The 22,623-nt window shown below is 40.4% G+C and overlaps 1 protein-coding gene and 1 long non-coding RNA gene across 2 annotated transcripts in view; one reads left to right on the top strand and one right to left on the bottom strand.

Moving 5' to 3' along the window:
* Nucleotides 1–22,623, bottom strand: part of LOC146798639 (neo-calmodulin-like) — a 266,479-nt gene that overhangs the window by 107,024 nt on the left and 136,832 nt on the right. The window lies entirely within an intron of this gene.
* On the top strand, nt 6,566–22,300 carry LOC146798640 (uncharacterized). The gene is made up of 3 exons (XR_014968741.1): nt 6,566–6,601; nt 15,984–16,018; nt 22,216–22,300. It is a non-coding gene; the product is annotated as an uncharacterized LOC146798640 (long non-coding RNA).

A 22,623-nucleotide genomic window follows, 5' to 3' on the forward strand; every position in this document is an offset into this window, starting at 1 on the left:
ACTGTGTCCGACACCTGGAGGGCTCATCTATTGTTTGCACTGCTGATTATTTTCTCCTTAGCAACCTACTCCTGCTCTCATTTATGATGGGCCTCTGCAAAGTATTTCACCAGGTCCCCATTCTCCCCCCAGTGGTACCAGTCATACCTGGAGAAGCAGCCTATCAACTTTGCACTGCACCAATGCATGGCTGTCCGATGCACTGCACACATTCCAGCAGCACCAATTTGCTTCAACTCTTTCCTAGACAGAGGGTTTGGGTAAAGTTAACAACTGGGGAGTTTGGGGCAATCTTAGCACGAATATATGCTGGGTCATCGGAGGAAGACTTATAATTCTCAACTTCAGGAATGATCACCCTAGCCTTTAACGGCTCCTTAAACTGTCAGTGGCTAACCTTAGCATTCCCTTCAGTATGGGAGGCATAGCGCTGCATTCTCAGTCTTGGACAGAGCCTCACCTAGGAAGTCGTCCTCATTCTTCACTGCATATAGTTTAACTTGGTGCGGTGACCACTGTATCACATGGTATGCAGTAGTATCATTAGGTGAACTGGTTGGGCAGGGTAGGGCTAGAGTTCAGGTCATCTTGGAGGTCCACCAAAAAAGTCCTCCAAGGGATCACTTACCTCCCTGGGCCAGAAGGCCTCGTCATAGAGGTCTTGGGTGTTTTAAAGGCTGCCAGGCTCTGCGTTAGTGTTCTGTAGAAGAGTGTAGAGGCAGAAGTTGAGGATGGCAATGATGGGAAGAGCATAGGGCTAGTTGCTGAGTCTCTGACCCTTCTGGGGCTTAGTGGCCCGGTAGGGTTAAATCCTGGTTCCCCCTTGAAGGGCAGCTGGCATTTCTTTGGAACAGTCCTAGAGCCAGAGGCTTGGCTAGAATTCGGGCTGTGTCCTGATGGATAAAATAAATAGCTTCTTCTGCTTTGCACTGAAGACCTCCGATAGCTTTTTTGAAGGTTGACTCCTTCAGTGGAGACTTCAACGCTGGTTGCAGAGGAGCCCAGAGAGTGCTTTAACATATTTTTTGGAGCCTGTTGGAGTTACTAGAAAGGGCAGAGCACCATCAAGCGCTTTTTTTTTTTTTAATACTGTGAGGGGCTGCAGGGAGTGCAGCAGCCCCTAACCAATATTAACTATAAAAAAATATATTTTTTAAAAAGCATCCTAGGTCATTAAATTCATGACTCCCCAACCCCCCTCCCCCGAGAGCTTACTGTATTATTTTTTTTAAGCACTTCAAGCTGGAGCTTGTGGTTGCTTTTATGGTTGAATTTTGTGGCCTAAAAAAACGCTAGAGGAAAGACATGTCGATTTTGTTAGACAATTTTTATGACATTTTTATTAAAAATTGAAATGTGTGAATTAAATATACATTTCATTATAATTGGTGATCTTTTTGATAAAATCAATAGGTCTCCTTTATATATTTTGACCCCTTTATAAAGCCAATAGACACATTTTATATTTTGGCATTCTAACCTTTTGACAAAGTCAGTAAGTCGATCTTACTTAAAATAACACCCTTTATATTGTAACCTCACAGTCAGCCTATGGCCAACCAGGCCCTGTGCCCAACTGCATGCGGCCAAAGGCTGGGGGGTGTAGAGCACATGCAGGGGAACGTGTGCAGGACTTGGTCACAGGCCAGACCCCCGCACAACAATGGGCATCTTACTTAACATTATAAACGTAGAAAATCACTGAAAAGAACAAAGAGTAAAGGGGTGTTATAGTGCGGTGAAAACCTCAGTTCAAACTAACAGTTTTGAACAAACAAAATCACTGAAATTCACCAGTTATAGTTCTCACAAGTACATGTTACTCATGCCCCAAAGTAACTATAACCAGGACCAGTAGAATTAGGAGATTCTGTGGCGGCTGCTTATTTTTGCATAGTTATGGATTTGCTGCATCTGCCACATAATCCACCATCAACTGTCTTATCTGCAGATTTTAACCCTAAAAATGTGTTTCTAGCTCAAATGGGTCAAAAGTTACTAAAAACAAGGCGATTTTTACCCTTGTGGTGTAAGGCCCTTTGCAAAAGTTAACCGGTCATCTTTGAGATGCTTATTTCTGTACTAGATTGTTAAACCGGTACTAATGAGGTGAAATCTTTGCCCAGTAAGTATTACTTTATGTAAAAAAATTACCAATTAAATAATGCTATAAAAAAAATATGCCGCATTTTGATGCGTAATTTAGTCATTCCTGCCGCATAATTCCAGTGGCCCGGACTATAACTTGCCCCCTCTCCATGCACTGCTAATTACATCACATATTACATCTCTCATGACATCATTGATAACATCACTGCACCATCTGAAATAACATTCATTGATGACAAACAACCTTGTGCATGGAGGGGGAGCAATTATAGTTGGTTTAGAGCACGAGTTATAGTTACATGAGATAATATATACACACACACACACACACACACAAATGGTGTTAAAATTATTACTTAACTAAGCTACGATATAAAAGTATCACAATGTAAAGTAATGTGTCATAAAATTAATCACGCTGTGGTTACTATGTTGTATTGAATGTAGGAAAGTGGGTTTCTGTTGCAGTAACCCCCCAACGTTTTGCCAGACTACTGATGCACTTTGACTTGATTTGCCCTGGGTCCCTGCCAATCAGGTTCCCAGGGCCTGTGTTATTTCCCCTAAACTAACCCAATTGGCATCTCTAGCCACAGGTCAGCCCCTGGTAAATGGTACCACAGGTACCCAGGGCACTGTGACCAGGGAATACCTCTAAGGGGTGCAGCACTTATTGTGCAACCCTTATAAGCCCTGTATATTTACACACACACACAGCCTTTGCAGGCTGCGTGTTTTGGTGCAGAACAAAGTGAAGAGTCGACATGGCACACATCCCTGTGTGCCATGCCTACAACGCACTGCCCTGGCATAGATCTGTCACCCCTCTAGCTGGGTGCCCTATACCAGTGGTGTGGGTACAGGTGCATGAACCCTGTACCCCTACAGTGTTTAAGTCTATTCTTAGACATTGTAAGTGCAGTGCTGCCATTAAGAGTATATGGTGCTGGGAGATTGTCATTACGAACTCCACAGCACCATAATGGCTACACTGAAAACTGAAGTTTGGTACCAAACTTCTCAGCACATTAAACCCACACTGATGCCAGTGTGGGATTTAATGAAAAATGCACACAGAGGGCATCTTAGAGATGCCCCCTGAAAACTAACCCACCACTAGAGTCCAGGATGTGTGGCTGCTTTCAGCACCCACCGCCAGACATGTTTCTGGACCCCTGGGTCGAGAGACTGCTGCTCTCTGGGGCCTGATACAATGCACATCCTGGGACGAGGTGTCAAGCCTCCTCCCCCAGGATGGGCAGGGTTCAAGAAGGGGAAGCTTCAATGGATTGCCACCTTTGTGAGCTTCCCCAGGCCACTTGCTGCTTTCAGCAACTGGTCCCCATTGGTTTTGACCCCCACGTTGGGCGGGAGAACCGGCGGGAAAAAACAGTGAGGAAGAGAAGTGCCTACGTCTGCCAACTCCACCCCTCAGGTGGAGGGAGGCAAGGTGAAGCACAACTCTCAGTCCACGCCATCTTGAAGATGGGGGGACTCAGCTAACCAGGGACAGGCTCATGCCTCCCTACCACTGGGGGGTGGCATAACAGGGGGTGTACCCACCCCAGGGAAGGGACCCATTGGTTCCTGCCTTTCACCTACCAGTAACGTCCCTAAATCTAGTATTTAGGGGCACCCCTGAACCTTGCTTCGGAGGAACAGGAGAAGGAAGAAGAAAAGGAAAAAAGAAGAAGAAACGGAAGAAGAAAGAAGGAAGAAAAGGAAAAAGAAGGAAGAAAAGGAAAAAGAAGGAAGAAAAAGGAAAAAGAAGGAAGAAAAAGGAAAAAGAAGGAAGAAAAAGGAAGAAGGACTGGACAGCTGTGCAGCAACTAACAAGAGGAAGCCTCCCACTGACTTGGCCCCAGCCCTACCTGCCTGTTTCCACTTCGAACCTGCTCCTGCTCGAGCCTGACCCGAGATCCGCCTCAAGCCGACGCCTGCAGTCTAAATACAGAAGGCCCCCTTAACTGCGACCAGGAGCTGGTAAGAAGATCCGACCTCAAAAAGCACGCCTGCACCAGACGCCCCAAGGCCTTGTGTGCCCAAACCGACGGTGCCTAACCAACCCCTAACTTCCCAACTTACCTCTCGAAGTGGTGGTCGCACCCAGGTGACCTTCTTCCCCAAGCCTGCAGTGTCTTTGCAAACCGGAGTTTCCCCATTGAAAACAACAGGGCGTTTGATGTTGAAATAGCACCCTGCATCCAGCTGCCCGAGAGCCGCTGAGATTGCACCTTTGGTGCTACTTTGTTTCCCCATTTGCCCTGAGCTAAACTCCAGGAGATTGGCTCCCACACCCAAGTGGCCTGCTTGCCAGCAGCCACCAAGCGGAGGCCCCCTAGCCCCCATTGGATAACATTGGGCCTCAGCACTCTGCACCTGGCTGCCCTAGTGCTGCTGAAGGTGTAGCAAGAGTGCATCAATAACCCTGGGGGACCGCTGAGTCTACCCCCTGAACCTCAACTCCCACTACCAAATACTTACCTCAAAACCGATAACACTAATGTGGAGTTTGAGAACTAAAGAAATTCTTTAAAATTGCATAATCTAAGAAAAACGATTTTACTTACCTGTTTTCAGAAAATGTCTCAGAGTAGTATCTAGGTATACTACTCTGTGTAAGCCTAGTAATCTCAAAAGTTACTTACCTGCTATTTTACTAAAAAGCCTATTCAAGTCTATGTACTGCATTTATTACGTATTGCATTTCTCTGCATCCATACTGTAAATCAAACCAGAGTGCATATACAATTATCATTCAAACTGTATTTCAATTGCATTACTATTGTAAAGTACTTATTGCTTACCTGTGCCAGGCTTGCTTGGTTCTAGAAAATAAAATAACTAAAATAATATTTTTATACAAGAACAATTGGTCTGAGGTTCAGTCTGAGTGTGTGAATTAATTTGCTGACCGAGTGTGTACAACAAATGCTTAACACTGTCCTCTGATACAGCCTTACTGCTCGACCACACTACTACAATTAGACAGTAAGGTTCTATCTAACTTTACCTCTGCCTACCTTTGGGGTTCCACTGGACTCTGCACACTATACCTCACTTTGGTATAGTATAGACAGAGCCAGCTTCCTACAATGAAGAAATGTGTGATAACTGACATTCATTGGTGCAATTATTAATTGGAATGGTTTGGCATTTTTGTAGACAGTTAATGTGGAGACAGACTTAGTATGGGTAGCATTCTTAAGTGACATGTGGGGTTGTACTATTTATTAAGGAGGTGGTCATTTTTCTAATAGGTTGGTATTTTATCGTGTTATTCTTTAGGAACAATGTGTAGTATCTAGATGTAAAGTTATTTATGTCATTACAGCGAAATCTGTCTTTAGAAGTAAAGATTCCTTGGTCTTTTTATGAGTTATTTTACTAACAAGGGTATCGTTGTTGTAGACATCTTCAGCTGGGCATTGGTATTGTGCGAGTAGAAACTGATATTTGCTGTAAAGTCTTTCAGAAGTAACTTATACGCAACATGGGTTCTTCAGTAGGGGGTACTATATCAATAAGGTTCTCAAGAAATGTTATTATATTAGAGGATTTTATTACAGAGATGCAATATGAAAGGTGCTATGCTTTAGGCCTGCGGTTCTTAAACGTTGGACATCTGGGAAACTCCTCTGAATCATTACTGGATCCTGAGACCCCCACCGAAGCATTATTGGAAGATGGGGATCCCTGACCTAAACACATGCTAAAATATTTTAATATTTTGATTTTTTCACAAATACAGAAAAGGTTTTTACATTTTCAATTTTGCATCTTCATTTGTGTATACTTTTATGAATTTTAATATATTCATTTTTTTATATTATTTCATTTGGTAACAGTCGCTGAGCCCCCCCCCCCCCCCTCAGATTAGGCCTTGTGGGCAAACCCCAGGGTTCCTTGGACCATAGGTTAAGAATCACTGCTATAGGCTGTGGCTTCTGAACAGGAGGTGTGGCTCGCTTTTTAGTAAAGTTGTTGGGAAAGAGTTCTTGTTCACAAATTATTTTCTAACTGTTGTTACCAATAGCCGAGTTACATTTGCAGGATTATTTGGTTGGAGGGATTTAGTTTAGTGGGCACTGGTTGATGAGCTGAGCTTCTGGGAGAAGTTAGTATTCTGTTCAGGAGGCTGGTATTCTGGTGTGTGATACTTGGAGGCTGCACTGGGGTGGGGAACTTTTTTTGCTGTTTAATCTTCCTATAGGCATTCTTTTTTGGAGATTTTTTAAACGCTGTATTTTTATCCCAGGATGCCCCATCCAGATATAGCCGGATTCTATAATTAGTAGTATTTTGTCAGTCTTCAGAGAGCAGTGATTTAAGGGCATCAAAATAAGTAAGTCAACGGTGATGCTGTGTGTAAAGGGTGTAGGGTGAGTGTAGGGCAGGGTCAAAGGTGTGGATAAAATAAATTACTTTTTTTTATTTTTCACCTTCAGGTAACTACCTATAAAACAGAGTGCAGCTTAAATGACAACGCAAGGTAAGTTAAAAAGTTGGAAATGCACTATCATACATTATGAAACCTCTATTAGTTAATGCACTGCAGAGGTCTGTGTCTGTAACCAGAGTGCGGCAGAATCGTATCCAGGCTGGTGCAGTGGAGTAGTGACTTGTGAATGTTTAAGTGCTATGAGGTGCCATATGTGACAAAGCACTGAATATGTACGTCATTATTTTAAACTTGCATTACACAGAGGAAAAGATAGGCTGCTACAAAATACAAAACATTGTTAAAGATAAAGTGCTTTTAAAATATATATTTTAGTAATACCCACACTCTACATAGTACAATTTTACTTATAAGCGTCCTTTAAAATCACACACTTCACAGCTCCGCCGGTAACTTCCATGCAATACCACTCAAAAGATTAAATCTACGTCATCAGGAAGCTTCAAGTGATTCCATCAATTGAAGCCAATAAAGGCTTTCAGGCATCCTTCATGTTTGCAGATTAACCGGTTTGTGCACATTCGCATTTCTTTCAGGCGAGCAGGCACCCTGGCAAGAAAGCTTGTTTAGCTCAGTTACACAGTACAAGGAGGCTCCCGGCCCTACATTTCAGAAGAAGCTTTTTAACCCTCGAATATAACCGTCCTGGGACGGTTGTCTTTTCAGAAAAAGTAGTGGGGGCGGTTTGTCTTAAAGTAAAAAAGTATGGACACGTCGTATCCCTCGGATCCCGACCACTATCAGAGACGTGCTACACTCTGCAGGTTTCTTCTATGGCGATGAGCTTTTGACGCGTTTCTATTAAAAAAGGCTTCGTATTTTAAGGAATAATTTATGCAAGCTTTCCTAATATCTTTGTGCGTGTTTTTACATATGCACTGGGTTCTATGGTAGGATAACTTAATAACGATATTTAGAGTGGACCAAGGGGTGCGTCACTCTTATCTTCACCTTCTTCAAACGGGGGGCGGGCGGGGGGGGAGGGAGGGGTCACTTGCTCTAAACTTTCACCGCGTCAAAAAACATTTTAATAGCCATTGATTTCAATGGGAGCCCCCTCCAAAACCCCTCAATTCCGCTCTCTTTGGAGACTGGATACATTGATGAGTATCAGGCGCGCAACACCCGTTGGACTCAAAGGGCTTCAGTCCCCCCCCCCTCGTGTGTGGCAGCCCGGGATGAGACACCTTCCCGGGCAAAAAAGCAGCCGCACCCGAGCACTTCACAGGTCTTTAAAAGACCATTTGCATGTTAATGAGGCCTTGGTGTTGTTTCACCCCTTCTAAGAGCCCCTGCAGCTCCACTCTGCCTATTGCTTAAAGTTCAGCTCCCCCCCCCCCCCCCCCGAAATTTGGCTCTAGTTGCGCCTCGGATGAGTATGGATACCACTGGCGGGGGAATGAGTAGGGGGGAGGATTCTTCAAACAGACTGGAATTCTGGCGTGGGTGGAAAGAGGTTTCTACATAGTGGAATTAAAATCCCATTGGTGGGGGCGGTCTGCGCGCTCTTTTGCCATAAGGGCGTCTTATGGCGGGGTTGGAACCGTGTAGGGAGACTTCATGCACATGCTATTTTATCCGGCCCTTCCCTATACCATCCCATTTCTATGTGAGAGAGAGTGTTATATCGCTTACCATGATGCTTGTCGGTCCCTGTGTCCCGCTGCTGAGTGCTTTAAATGGGAAAAAAGTAACTGCAGGTTCTCATTAAACGGAGCTAGAGGTGTGGCAAGTGGGCGGGGCCAGGGGCGGGGCTAAGGGCAAGACATGATACATAATGACTTCTATACCAGTTGCAGCACATATTAAAACAGGAGAAATGTGCTTATGTAAACAAAACAGGTTTACTCATTACACAAGATGAAAGCCAAACAGGATGATATGTTAACATTTCCATATATATATATTTATATACCCCTCGAGTTGGCTCGCTTCCCTGGAAATTGGCGCTCTGTGACTTTGCTGTTTTGGCTATGGCAGAGCTAAGCCCTTTGTAAATACACGAATTTCCCCAACAGGAGAAGTTCCAAAAGCACTCATGGATATAATCAGTGTCCAATTCTGTTTATTTTCCTGGCAACAACATAGCTGGGGCAACACAGCAGAGCCCAACGGGCTTCAGTCTTACAAAGACCTTGCTCACGGGTACACAAAGCGCTGCCTTCTCGCATTGAAAAATATATTTCAACATGATTACATCACTTCCTTTTGGTTACGAACTTTGCATTGTGGGCGAGGTAGTGTGAAATGTGGAAAACACCTCATTTTGTTGTTTCCACCACATTTTGTGTAGAATTTAGTGCATTTAAAACAATTATGTGTTACACAAGTGACATTTCTTGTTTTAGTGATCTCATTCATCATATAAATGGAATACCTGTGCATAACGCATTGTTTCTAATGGTAAAACTGTGGCCAGTTTTTCACAATATGTGTAAACAAATGTTTTACACTCAGTATAATTGTTGGAATAGTTCCCTATCACAATACTTCCAGTTCAGGAGATTTTTGGAATAGTTCCAAATTTCAACTGAATCACACCCTCCAGTGGGCAGACTGTTTATACATGTATTTTGCTCAATGAGCCACAGTATATTCCTAAATTCAAAACTTTTTTAATCAAAGTTATGCACCCTGCATTATTTATCTTGATCAACTGCAACAAACTTAGAGGGACGCCTCTGGACTTTAGCAACGTCCCTGCAAAAGTCTGCTTCACAGGCTCAGTGCGATGGCGAGATCCAGAAGTAGAACGGCATCTGTCCTGCGTTGGACGCGATACCAAACCTGAGCCTGCCTGCTATCAACCAGGGTACCGGTACGCTCCCTGACTCAAGAAAAGTGCCGGTACTGAAGGCTAGAAATTTTGGAAGTGCCGGTACTCAGTACCGGTGAGTACCGGCCCATTTAAAGCACTGCTTCCTCGTATTTCAGGCTGCTCAGGTAGTTAACATGGTAAGGTGACCAGGCAAACACAATTTGGAAGCCTGTTGCAGGGGTTGAAACTTCGGCCAAGGTGGTGGGGGGAGGGGGAGGGAGGGAATAGTTACTCATGCACAGAATATTGTAGAGGGCCTGTTAATAAATGTGGGGAGTGTTTGGTCTGCCTGCTCTGTTATCCTTTGCTGAGGAGCGCTGTCTTTGTATGTGCTAGCTTGTAATGGGACTGTACTCCTTCATCTATTAGCGGAAATTATGCAAGATTTATCTCCCCACCCTCCCTCACTCCTCTCTCTCCCTCCTCAATCTCCTCTCTCTCCCTACTCTCTCCTTTCTCTCCCTCCTCTCTCCCTCTCTTCTCTCACACTCTCCCTCACTCCCGCCTCTCTCTCTCTCTCTCTCCTATCTCCCTCTTACTCCTCTCTCTCTTTCAATCCTCTCTCTCACTCCTCTCTCTCTATCCTCTATCTCTTTCTACCTCCATCCCTCCCTCCCCCTCCCCCCCTCTCTCTCCCTCCCCACTCTCTTTCTATCATCTCTCCCTCCTTTCTCTCTCTCTCCGTCTGTCCCTCTTCTCTCTCTTATCTCCTCCCTCTCTCTCTTCACTCTACTCTCTCCCCTTCCTTTCTCACCTCCCTCTCTCCCCTCCCTCTTTCTCCTCCCTCTATCCCTTTCTCTAATTATCCCTGCTCTCTCCGCTCTATCTGCTCTCTCCACTCTCCCTGCTCTTTGCTCCCTCTCTCTCCTCCCTCTCTCCCTCTCTCTGCTTCCTCTCTCCCTCCCCTTCTCTCTCCCTCCCTCCTCCTTCTCTCACCCTACTCCCTCCTCCTTCTCTCACCCTACTCCCTCTCTCCGCTCCCTCTCTCCCTCCCCTTCTCTCCCCCTCCCGCCTCCTTCTCTCATCCTACCTCCCTCCCTCCCTCCCTCCCCCTCCCTCCCCCACTTCCTTCCTCTCTCTCTCTCTCTCTCTCTCCCTCTGTCTACCCCTATCCACCTCTCCCCTCTCTCTCTCTCGGCATCACATCCCACATTTTTTCTCTTATAATTACTTTGCCTCCATCTTAAGTTCATCTTGCAATTTAGTATAAAGTCTTAAATTTTGTACATAGATTATTGACATCTGTTCAGTACCTTCCACTATCTCTTGCATCCCTCTTCAAAATCACAATTCTCTTACAGTTATTTATGCCTCTCTCTGCCTCACCACTCACTATCTCAGCTCTCTCTTACCCACCACACATACGCTATCTAGACTTTCAATTTAAATAAAAAAATAGACTACCAGATATCGATTGTTAGTGTCAACATTTCCAAACATTTATCAGTTTCGCTTTAAAATACTCTCTTCCTCTTACACGACATCTATGACGACTATAACTTTCATTTCTCTTTCTATCTAATTCACTGTTTCCGTTCAATCTCTGCTTGCAATGTCATACTCGTTTAATACATCGGTCTTCCCTATATTTAGCTCTCACCAATTCTACATTTTAAAATACAAACTCGCACATACTCAGTATTCCACTCATCTCTCTGCCTCATATTCAGCTCTTTTCACTCTACTTCTCATATCTTTGTAATTCATATACCACAGCCTCTATCTGCAGCTCTGCCTCGCCACTTTGAAAAAAAAACCTCTGGGATTCACCTTTCATTTTGGTCAAACAGATTAAAAATCACCTCTCTTTCAACCCTTAATTCTATATAGTACTTGCACCTCACGTGAGCACATTTCTTACTAGCCTACATTTACAAATGCATCTCTCTATTTCTCTCTGCCTTACAAAAATATAGTGCACTGTGAGACTATATATGTCTATCGCTTTTCCTGGCTACATTTGCATGTCTTTAAGTATAAATATCTTAGCAGCACGTTATATCTGTCTTTTTCATTTTAACTGTATCTGTAACTACATAAATTGCAATAACAAAAACAATCATATCAACTTCAGTCTCTTAGTTTTGGTATATCTGTGTACACTTGCCGGCGTCTAAATAAATATAGTTAGGTATCATGATTAAAGTCTGTCAAAACATATTTTGTTCTATCTATCTTTCTATTAATTGTAAAATGGGAGTGACACACACTTTATCTGTCTTTGTTTACATCTAATTCTAAATGACTCTGTACCATTATACCTCTTCCACTGACTAGGTCGGCCTTTAACTATCTATACATGGCGCTATTTGGATAAATTACTAACGATCTCAGTATATTTCTCACTTGGTCTATCCAAAATATACACAAATCTCTATACCCCTCTCATTGACCCCTATTTTTATCTCTATGTATCTCACTTTATAGTCATATGCATCCACCTGTCTACCTTACACTTCCCTCACACTGACTCCATCTCACCCAGAACAATAACGATCCAAATTACGGTTAATTGGTACGTTTCACTGTGTCTCCAAACATATTTATCTCTCGCTAGCTCTAGCTTGCTTTATAACTGTGTGTATTTATCTGTTTTAAATATTTTCATACATATTTCAGGGATGTATGACGTTACAACCCATACTTTTACAACGCATGCACTTACAACGCAATTTTTACATCGCAACATCCACTACAACGAATTCCATTACATCGCATGACACTACAACGCATTTTAAAAAACTACCTTTACAACGCATTCCAGTACATCACATACTACCTGTACAACGCATATCATTACAACGCATACTGTTACATTGCATTTACGGTAAGTATTGGATAGTATAGGGGTAAACATTACTATTCTTACTCCAGGGGGTGCAACAGTAGGGTAAGTGTTGGATAGTATAGGGGTAAAAATTACTATTTTAACTCCAGGGGGTGCAACAGTAGGGTAAGTGTTGGATAGTATAGGGGTAAAAATTACTATTCTAACTTCAGGGGGTGCAACAGTAGGGTAAGTGTTGGATAGTATAGGGGTAAAAATTACTATTCTAACTCCAGGGGGGGAACAGTAGGGTAAGTGTTGGATAGTATAGGGGTAAAAATGACAATTCTAACTCCAGGGGGTGCAACAGTAGGGTAAGTGTTGGATAGTATAGGGGTAAAATTACTATTCTAACTCCAGGGGGTGCAACAGTAGGGTAAGTGTTGGATAGTATAGGGGTAAAAATGACTATTCTAACTCCAGGGGGTGCAACAGTAGGGTAAGTGTTTGATAGTATAGGGGTAAAAATTACTATTCTAACTCCAGGGGGTGCAACAGTAGGGTAAGTGTTGGATAGTATAGAGGTAAAAAATACTATTCTAACTCCAGGGGGTGCAACAGTAGGGTAAGTGTTGGATAGTATAGGGGTAATAATTACTATTCTAACTCCAGGGGGTCCAACAGTAGGGTAAGTGTTGGATAGTGTAGGGGTTAAAAATTACTATTCTAACTCCAATGGTATGCATTGTAATGGTATGCGTTGTAATGCCTGCGTTGTAGTGACATGCGATGTAGTGTCTGCGTTGTAATGGTATGCGTTGTAATGGTATGCGTTGTAGTGTCATGCGTGGTAAAGGATGTTCCGTTGTAATGCCTGCGTTGTAAGTGTAGTCCGTTGTAATAGTTGCGTTGTAAAGGTTGTTCCCCATATTCCAGAATATATCTATCTCTATCGTTCTCTATCTTTCATTAGCTTTTTTATTATTGTCTACCTTTACTACTAGATATCGCTCTATTTTTACACTTCCATTTCTCTGTTTATCGCTTTCTCTTTCAAACCATATATCTGTTTAAATGTATACATCTGTATTGATAGCCGTCAGTTACTAACTCGATTAAAAAATACATTGCTCAGACTATTACTAATAAACTAACTCATTCTCATCATTTCAATTGCAAAAACTTTCAAGCATTCTCACTGTCACTAACTACATGAGTATATATCTCCCACAATAACAACCTCTTACACTAACTGAATAACAATCAATTATTAACTTACTCTACAACTAAAATGCTGTTATAGATGCTGTTGGACCTGACGTCCTTGGGGTAGCTTGGCTCAGGCAGAAAGGCTTTTTCTCCAAAATTGCATGTCGTGCTTGCATCACACCCAATTCCCACTTCAGCGCTGCACCACTCAAAAATGACGCTACACCGAAGAAGTAGAACGGATAAGAGGAAGTTTTACATTTCCTTTTTAATTGCGCTCAATCAATTCTATCCATCACATTTCAGGATCAAACATTTCATAGTATCCCAGTCAACAGTACAATTCCTTCCTTTACTTCAGTATAGCCCCCACCTAAACATCATCAGATGTATCAATCCAGCGCCTAGACCGCCATATTCATTTTCCACCTGTAGCGCTTCCCGTAACGGTCTCATGGCACGGAATGTCAAAGGGTCAACAAGCCCACTCGTTGCCCTTCAGTCCGATGTCTACACTAAACGCTTTACTACCTGAATCTTAGGCTGTTGCATATGATCACTCTTTTACAATTAGGCGCTATACTGCAAATCTAGTCTGTTGCTGGGAATCAAGCTGTTACATCTGAGCATGGCACATGAAACTTCCTCTGCTACTGGTAATCAAACTATTACATTTGAGCATTATCTGAAACTTTCTTTGTGCTGGCAATCAAGCTATTACATTTGAACATTACACATGAAACTTTCTTTGTGCTGGCAATCAAGCTATTACAGTTGAACATTACACATGAAACTTTCTTTGTGCTGGCAATCAAGCTATTACATTTGAACATTACACATGAAACTTTCTTTGTGCTGGCAATCAAGCTATTACAGTTGAACATTACACATGAAACTTTCTTTGTGCTGGCAAACAAGCTATTACAGTTGAACATTACACATGAAACTTTCTTTGTGCTGGCAATCAAGCTATTACAGTTGAACATTACACATGAAACTTTCTTTGTGCTGGCAATCTTAACCCAGATCCTGGCTTCCCATGGGACCATCAGCCGGGACTGCCAGGTCTTCACCTGCTCTGTTCCCCCCCCCTCCCTTTTCTCATTAAACCCAGCTTACTGTTCAACGTCGGTGTCCTCCTCTGTCCGGGAAGATCGGCGGAGCTTGGAGTTCAATTCCCACTTCGCGCGGGACAGACGGGGCTCACTGTACTGGCAAAGGGAGATCCCTTAAGGGGGGCGAACACGGGGCACACCCACCGGCCACCTCCCCCAAGGATTTCTCTGAGGCCAGGTCTTCTCGCGGGAGAAAGCCTCGCACCAGCGTTCCCCACAACACGGGCGCAGAGTCGTCCCCGGACCCCACTCGGCTCCGTAGGCCAGGCGCTGTCTCGTCCCCACTCCGCCGCTGCTGGTATCCGCGCCCGCAGCCGCCTGAGGCAACGCGACTTGCGGGGGCGCGGCCTACTCCTTCTACGCGACCCTTACTTCCTGGATGTAATTCTCCTCAGCTCCTCAGGCGCGTCGCCTGCTCGCCGGCCCTCACCAGGGAGTTCCGATTCTCCTCACAGACCTCCCGGAGACCACAGGCAACCTCTTGGTGAAAGCAGGCAACCTCCTAATCTCGGGGTTGCGGCGGTGAGTGCTCCAGGCGGGGACTCGTGCCAGGGGGGGCTAAAATTAAGGGTGCAGGGTCCACTCCGGAGCGGACAAGTAAGCCAACCAAATGCTTGTTTCTTGGGCACAGTCACCTTCCAGACAGACAGGAACATTGGTCAGACGTTAAGCCTTGTTTGATTCAAAATCCCGGGCACAATAGGGGTGAGGGAGGTATAGTCCAGGACGGAGGCTCCTCCCCTGGTCTTCCTTCAGGAATTCTGACTAAACAGGAGTCTCCTATGGTAAAGATGTCCCCCAAAGTCAGTGGCTGGGGTCAGGGACAGGTCAAGAGGTCGAGGGTGGTATCAGCTGATGAGGGAAGTCATGCAGACCCTAAGACCTGTCAATTCCCTCTCTAGCGCAGCCACCTTCCCACTCCTGACTACCTCACAGCTCAGCTACCTTCTAAAATGGCCGACCCCCCTTCACCTCTATTTATAACCTGGGCCCTGACTGACCAGAGTGGTCCAGAAGGTTCCGGAACCCCCCATGGCAGTCTATGGCCCAGGTTCTGAGGCGACAGTTGGGACCACCATTTTGTGAAACCACTCTCCCCCTTCCTCCATTTGGTGAAGCACCTTGCACCTCTCCCTCAGGTAGTGAGAAAGGGGTGCCCAGAGCCTCTACACCAACACCAAAAAGAAGTTAGTGGACAGGAAAAGATGAGGGGGTAAAGGGGAAAAAGAAAAAAAAATGAGGAAGGAACAGCCAAAGGGCTGACAGGTCTAACAGATGCACACAACTCCCGTTATTAAAACCAAACAAAATGGCTATAAATGGTACATAAAACATGCCACGATGTAAAAATAATATAGGGAATAAAACAGTTTGTCAAAGGAAACTTACACATAGCAACAGATTAATCGAAAGTGAATCGGACACTAATAAGTAATGTTTGTCTATTATGTATTAACAACACTGTTACATATCAATAATGCTTTTTTTTAAATTGCTTTACAGGATTTATTTTGCGGAACACTCAACCCAACAAAAAGGTACGGCAATGGATTAATACTTATTGTACTCTAAAAGACAGATTAGTATTATCTGCTAATACACATCTATGTCACAGCAGGTATAGTAAGCATAATCTATCTAGACCATATATTACATAACACCAATATATAAAATATGCATCACATTTTACAGGCTAGTTATCATCAAGGGAATGATAAATTTAATAGCAACTCACAAGGGAGACAATGCCTACCAAATAGTACTTTTTCTCTTATACATAGCTTTTACAAACCAGTTAAGACTTGGAATTCAAATGATCTACATTATATTATGGACCTTGGAGATGCTTTATATAGAGAAATGCATTCCATTAACAAAGAAACTCTTATACATCCAGATGATTTACCAAAATATATAGAACACAATAACAACATATATTCAATTACGCTAAGGAAACCTTATTATGGTAACATTCTACAACGTTTGGATGAATTATATCCTGATTTTAGAACTGCATTAACAATAACTATTAATAGCCATTATGGTATCCTACTTTTGTATGAGTGTATATGTTATTTCCATTTTCAAATATATGCAAAGATACTTTGTATTTGATTCACATAGCAGGGACAACCAAGGCATGCCTCACCCTAATGGGACATGCATTACCATTGAAATCCAAACTTTAGAAGGAGTTATGGATTATATTTTAAAACTTGCACACTACATTGAAGCGCCATCTGAGAAATATGTTGCATTTGAATTAACTCCAATAGATATAAGTACCATTATGAGAAAATCCCTACAAACTGCTATTATTAGGAATAACAAAAAAAGGGAGATTTAACACGAATGGGAAAAGTTTATGTACATAAAACAGAAGTAACTTTACATCCAAGTAAAGGCACATTAATCACTAATCCTGAAACTATATCAAGAATAGATAATGAAACCAGTGACAATAACATTAATGATTTGGATCTGTCACCAACAACTAATTCTAGTGTACCATCAAATTGCCTGCAAGAAAGTCTTAGAAATGTACGCAAAAATGTTGAAGCAAAACAACCCAAAAAAAGATGTACTAGTAATACTTCCACGGCAGACTTTGGCACAAGCAAAAGAAGGCATGTAGAACCTAACATACACAATGTAGTCAGGGTGGATAAAGCACGGGAAAAAGAAAAAAAAATTACAGGAATATAATTAATGTTTTTCATAAGGAAATATTAAAAGGACCAGAGTACATGTGTACTATTTGCAATCAATTGTGGGATAAAAAGACTTTAAAGAATACACAAACTATTTGTGCACGTGGAATATTTGTCAAATGTAACATCAGTAGCAAGCAAACAAACTATATTTGTAGAACTTGCTATACTTACATTATTAAAGATAAAATACCACCATGTTCTGTTGCAAATGGGATGAAGTTTCATAATATACCACCGGAATTACACTTGCATAATTTAGAGGAAAGATTAGTTTCACCTAGAATTCCTTTCCTACAAATTAGATCTTTACCACGGGGGTTTCAGAAATCATTATCTGGTGCTGTTGTTAATGTGCCAGCAGATGTTATGACAACTGTTACTATTTTACCAAGGCAAATTAATGACACAATGACAATTCCAGTCAAATTAAAAAGGAAGTTTTCTTATAAATCATACACACATTTCAAAAATATTAGACCAAATATAGTTAAAAAGGCAGCTACATGGCCATCCAACAATAGTGCCCTCTTTAATGAATACGGAGTTACTATTAATCCAGACTGGGAGTATATACCACCAGAAACAATAGAAAACAGTGAAACATCTGAGACAAATAATTCCTCTGATACGTCTGACAACAGAGAAGCTGGAAATTTAGATACTATGTTAACCAATGAAACTATTACCACTGATAGTGTAAGTTTAGCACCTGCAGAACATAACACACCAAGAGGTTTATATGAAGACAAAGATTCTGAATTTTTAGCTTTCCCAACTATTTGTTGTGGAAAACGAAGACCTACAAATAATGATAGACACATACCTGTACATTATAATACCATTTGTCAATGGGAATTAAGAAGTGAAGATAGCAGAGTAGCTAAATCGATAACCAATGTTTTCTTTAAACTTCAGAAATTGCATATTAAACAAATACAAGGTAAAATTAACATTTCACTAAGGAAACATTTTACAGATGGGAAATTTATTACTGCCAAAGACATAAAAAATAATTTAGAAAATGTCTTACAGTATAATGAAGGTTACAAAATATTGAAAACTATCCGCAGTTCACCGCCATATTGGGAAAGTTGCAAAAAAGATTTGTTTGCAATGATAAGACAACTTGGAATACCAACTTTTTTTCTAACCTTATCGGCTGCAGAAGCAAAAAGGCACCATTTAATAAATATACTATTACGAGTAGAAAAACTAAAAGAATGCACAGAAGAAGAATTTCTAAACATGCCTTGGGAAACAAAGTGTAAATTAATACAACAAGATCCAATTACATGTGCAAGGCATTTTAACTATCAAGTTAGGACATGATTTAATTGTGTTTTAATGCATAAAACTAATCCCATTGGTAAAATAGTTGACTACTTCTACAGAGTAGAATTTCAAAAAAGAGGTTCACCACATATACATGCATTACTATGGATTGAAAATGCTCCAATATACGGCGTGGCAACCATAGAGGAAGTGATTGCCTTTATAAATACAAATATTACATTTAGTAAAGCACAAGATCCACAATTACAGCCTTTAATGCCTCTACAAAGGCATGGACACACTAAAAACTGTAGAAGGAAAAACAAAAGAACATGCAAATATCAATATCCTACATTTCCACTGTAGTGCTAGAATCTTTACCACATGACAAAACGGATAAACAGTGGAAACAAAATATACAAGTAATCCATGAAGCTATGAATAGTCCTACTTTTAATACACTAAGTTTTGCTGAATTCTTAGACCAAATACAAATGGATAATGAGCAATATCTAACTTCTATACAAATAATACTTGAAAAAACAACTATTTTTTTTAAAGCGATCACTAGGAGAATGTTTTATCAATAATTATAATTCTACTATCTTAGAAGCTTGGAGAGCCAACATTGACTTACAGTTTATATTAGATGCTTATGCTTGTGCTGTCCACATTATTTCATATATCAGTAAATCACAAAGAGGAATGAGCAAACTCATTGCACAAGCTGTAAAGGAAGTAACTTGTAATACTAATGTAAAAGAACAGCTTAAACACATAGGGAACAAATTTCTAAACTGTACTGAAATAAGTGCTCAAGAAGCTGCTTATCTCATTCTTCAAATTCCATTAAGGAAAAGCTCACGTTCATTTGTATTTATTAATACTAGTCCTCCAGAAAAAAGAACTTATTTAATGAAAGATATGGATACTATCAATGCCTTACCAGATACATCAACTAACATTCAATGTGATAATATTATTGGGAAATACTGCAGGCGTCCTAAAACTTTAGAAAATTGTATATTAGCTGATTATGCCTCAAAATATAATTATACTCCTTCAAGGAAATTTAGAAGGGATAAAAATGACAGTGAAAACTTGCTCATGGAAACTAATTTTTACAGCTCAGATGAGGAAAAAATTGAAATCGAAAGAACAAAAGAAGATGGAAAAAATACACACAGACACAAACTATACCTTAACTAAGCGCATACATGGAAAAATTATACGTTACTGCAGATTTAACAAAAACAATGACCCTGAAAATTATTATCGAGAAATCCTAATGCTTCACTATCCAAGGAGGGAAGAAAGTAAAATAATATTAAATAACAACACATACTATGAAAGATATTTTTAAGTACAAAAAGTTGTAGATATGCACCTTGCTATTTATAATAATACCCATGGGGAGATTACAAACCGTAATCCTCAAATCAGTCATGATATAGTATTAACACCTCCTCTAGCACCAACAAATTTTACTTTGGAAAATGATGCCAATGAGAGGAAGAATAATGAACAGCCAATTAGATATGACTTATCATTAGATTTAGGAATTAGAAGCATTATTGAAGAACAAAGCTTCTCAAACTCGAGTTTGCCTGATGACAAATACTACGATATAACGCATAATTTAACTGGAGAACAATTACATTTTGTTTACCATCATTTGCATTGGTTAAAAACTAAAGACACTCCATGCTATACTTTTTGCACAGGAGAGGCAGGAGTTGGGAAAAGCTTTCTAATAACTGCACTATATCAAACATTAGTATGGTAGTATAATACAAAAGCAGGTGAAAATCCAGACAATGTATCTATATTGCTTACAGCTCCAACAGGCAAAGCTGCACATAATATTAATGGCGAAACACTGCATAGCACTTTTAAGATACCAGTGTCACAAAGTTTGAGTTATAAACCGCTAACTCACGAACATTGAACAGCTCTGCAAATTCAAATGATGCATTTTAAAGTGCTCATTATATATGAAATTTCTATGGTTGGGAAAAATGTGTTCAGTTTTATACATAACAGGCTACAAGAAATAAAAGCTTCTAATCAACCCTTTGGAGGAATTTCTATTTTAGCTATTGGAGACTTTTACCAATTAAAACCTGTTTTCGACAGCTACATTTTTGATGAAGGGAAACATTTATATGGACCTTTATCTACTAACTTATGGTTAGAACATTTTAAACTATTTGAACTAACGAAAATTATGCGCCAGAAAAATGACCTTCGCTTTGCAGAATTACTAAACCGATTAAGAGAGGGGAAACATACACAAAACGATATTGCAGACATAAAGCAGCGAGAAATACAACCAAATTACAGTCTTAGCAAGATAATACCCTATATAATGTCAACGAATGTAGAGGTTAATGAGATCAACAAAACAATTTTAGAAGAACATAGCCAGCAACATCCAGTGTTCACAACAATAGCTAAAGATACAGTAAGCTCAGATCTTGCGGAGAAAGTTAAAGAAACTATACTAAAACAATTACCAAAAGATCCAACAAAAACAATGGGACTTTCACACACATTAAACATAGCTTTAAAGCTAAGATATGACCTAACGTGTAATGTGGATGTTAATGACGGATTAACAAATGGAGCTTCAGGTTTAGTAGAGTTAGTTGAAATCATTAATAATACACCATTTATTGTTTGGGTGGCATTTGATAATACAAAGGTTGGTAAAATGACTCGAGAAGTTAATAAACACTTATATCATTCAGGGATTTGTGATACATGGACACCAATACTTCCTATAGCAAGACATTTCCAATTTACAAAGAAATGTATCACTATTATACACAAACAATTTCCATTACGCCAAGCATCTGCAAGAACTATACATAGAACACAAGATGACACTATAGAACCACTTTATATACACTTTAATATTAGTAAAATCCATCATTTGCATTATGTAGCTTTAAGCAGAGCAAAATCTTTTAGAAAACATTTGTATTCAGAACTTTGACGAGGGGAAGATTTTAGTGAATCCTAGAGTTAATATTGAAATGCAAAGATTAAGGACACAAATGCCACTTGTAATTACAGTACCGCAATTAGAAACATACAATACACAGATTATTATTATAACACACAATATACGATCACTTCAAAAACAGTTTGTTATCGGATAAAAACAGGTTACAAGCAGACATTATTTGTTTATCTGAGATAAACACTACAAGAAAGGCCCCCTCCTTATGATTTTTCCATAGAGCAATATCATCATATGATATTTGATAAATTTAATAGTCAAAACACAAACCATGGGATGATACTTTACTACAAAAGGGATATGATTATTCTGCCAATTTTTGAAACACAAGGAGGGATTGACATAATACATTTCACATTACATATTAATAATACAGATTACCTACTTGTGGTCGTATACAAACCACCCCATATATTGATACATGCACTTTTGCAAAAAATCATAAACATGACAAACTTTTACCAAAACTAAATTATTATGGGTGATTTTAACATAGATTTAAAAACAAATTGTGCAGCCGCTCATGAACTACTTGCTGTTATAGAAAAAGAATTAAAATGCATACAAATTATAAACAGTTACACAACAAACTACCAAATTTTATTAGATCACATCTACACAAATGAAATAGTGGAAATCTATGGTACATTAGAATGTTATTATAGCGATCATAAGGATTTATGGGTATCAGTTTAAATTGATAAATATTATTCTATCATTTCAGATGCTGACTGTTCAACAAATTATTAATAAGCCAGCAGAAGACAACAAGCCATATTAAAAACCAATCAGAGTCAACGTTATCAAGTGCTCGCCCAAAACGTACTACAAGAATGCAAAGCAAGAAAACAAAGTTTTACTTCATTTGGCATTAGCAGATGCAACTGGAACCATCAAGGCAACATGCTATCAGGAAGAATTTTATAATCTAACCAAAGAAAAAAATGGACTACTTATACGCAATTTTTTAATCAAAAACAATGCAATCATCACAAAACAATCAAAAATAACAAAATTTAATACAATGCCAATTTCAGATTTTTTGGTCAAAGAAGCTGAGAAAATTTTACAACCTCCAGCACCACCAGCATCACCAATAAAGGTGATTAAAGAAGCGAGCTAAAAAAGCCTG

This window comes from Triturus cristatus, chromosome 9, assembly GCF_964204655.1.
Source record: "Triturus cristatus chromosome 9, aTriCri1.1, whole genome shotgun sequence".
NCBI classification, from domain to species: domain Eukaryota; kingdom Metazoa; phylum Chordata; class Amphibia; order Caudata; family Salamandridae; genus Triturus; species Triturus cristatus.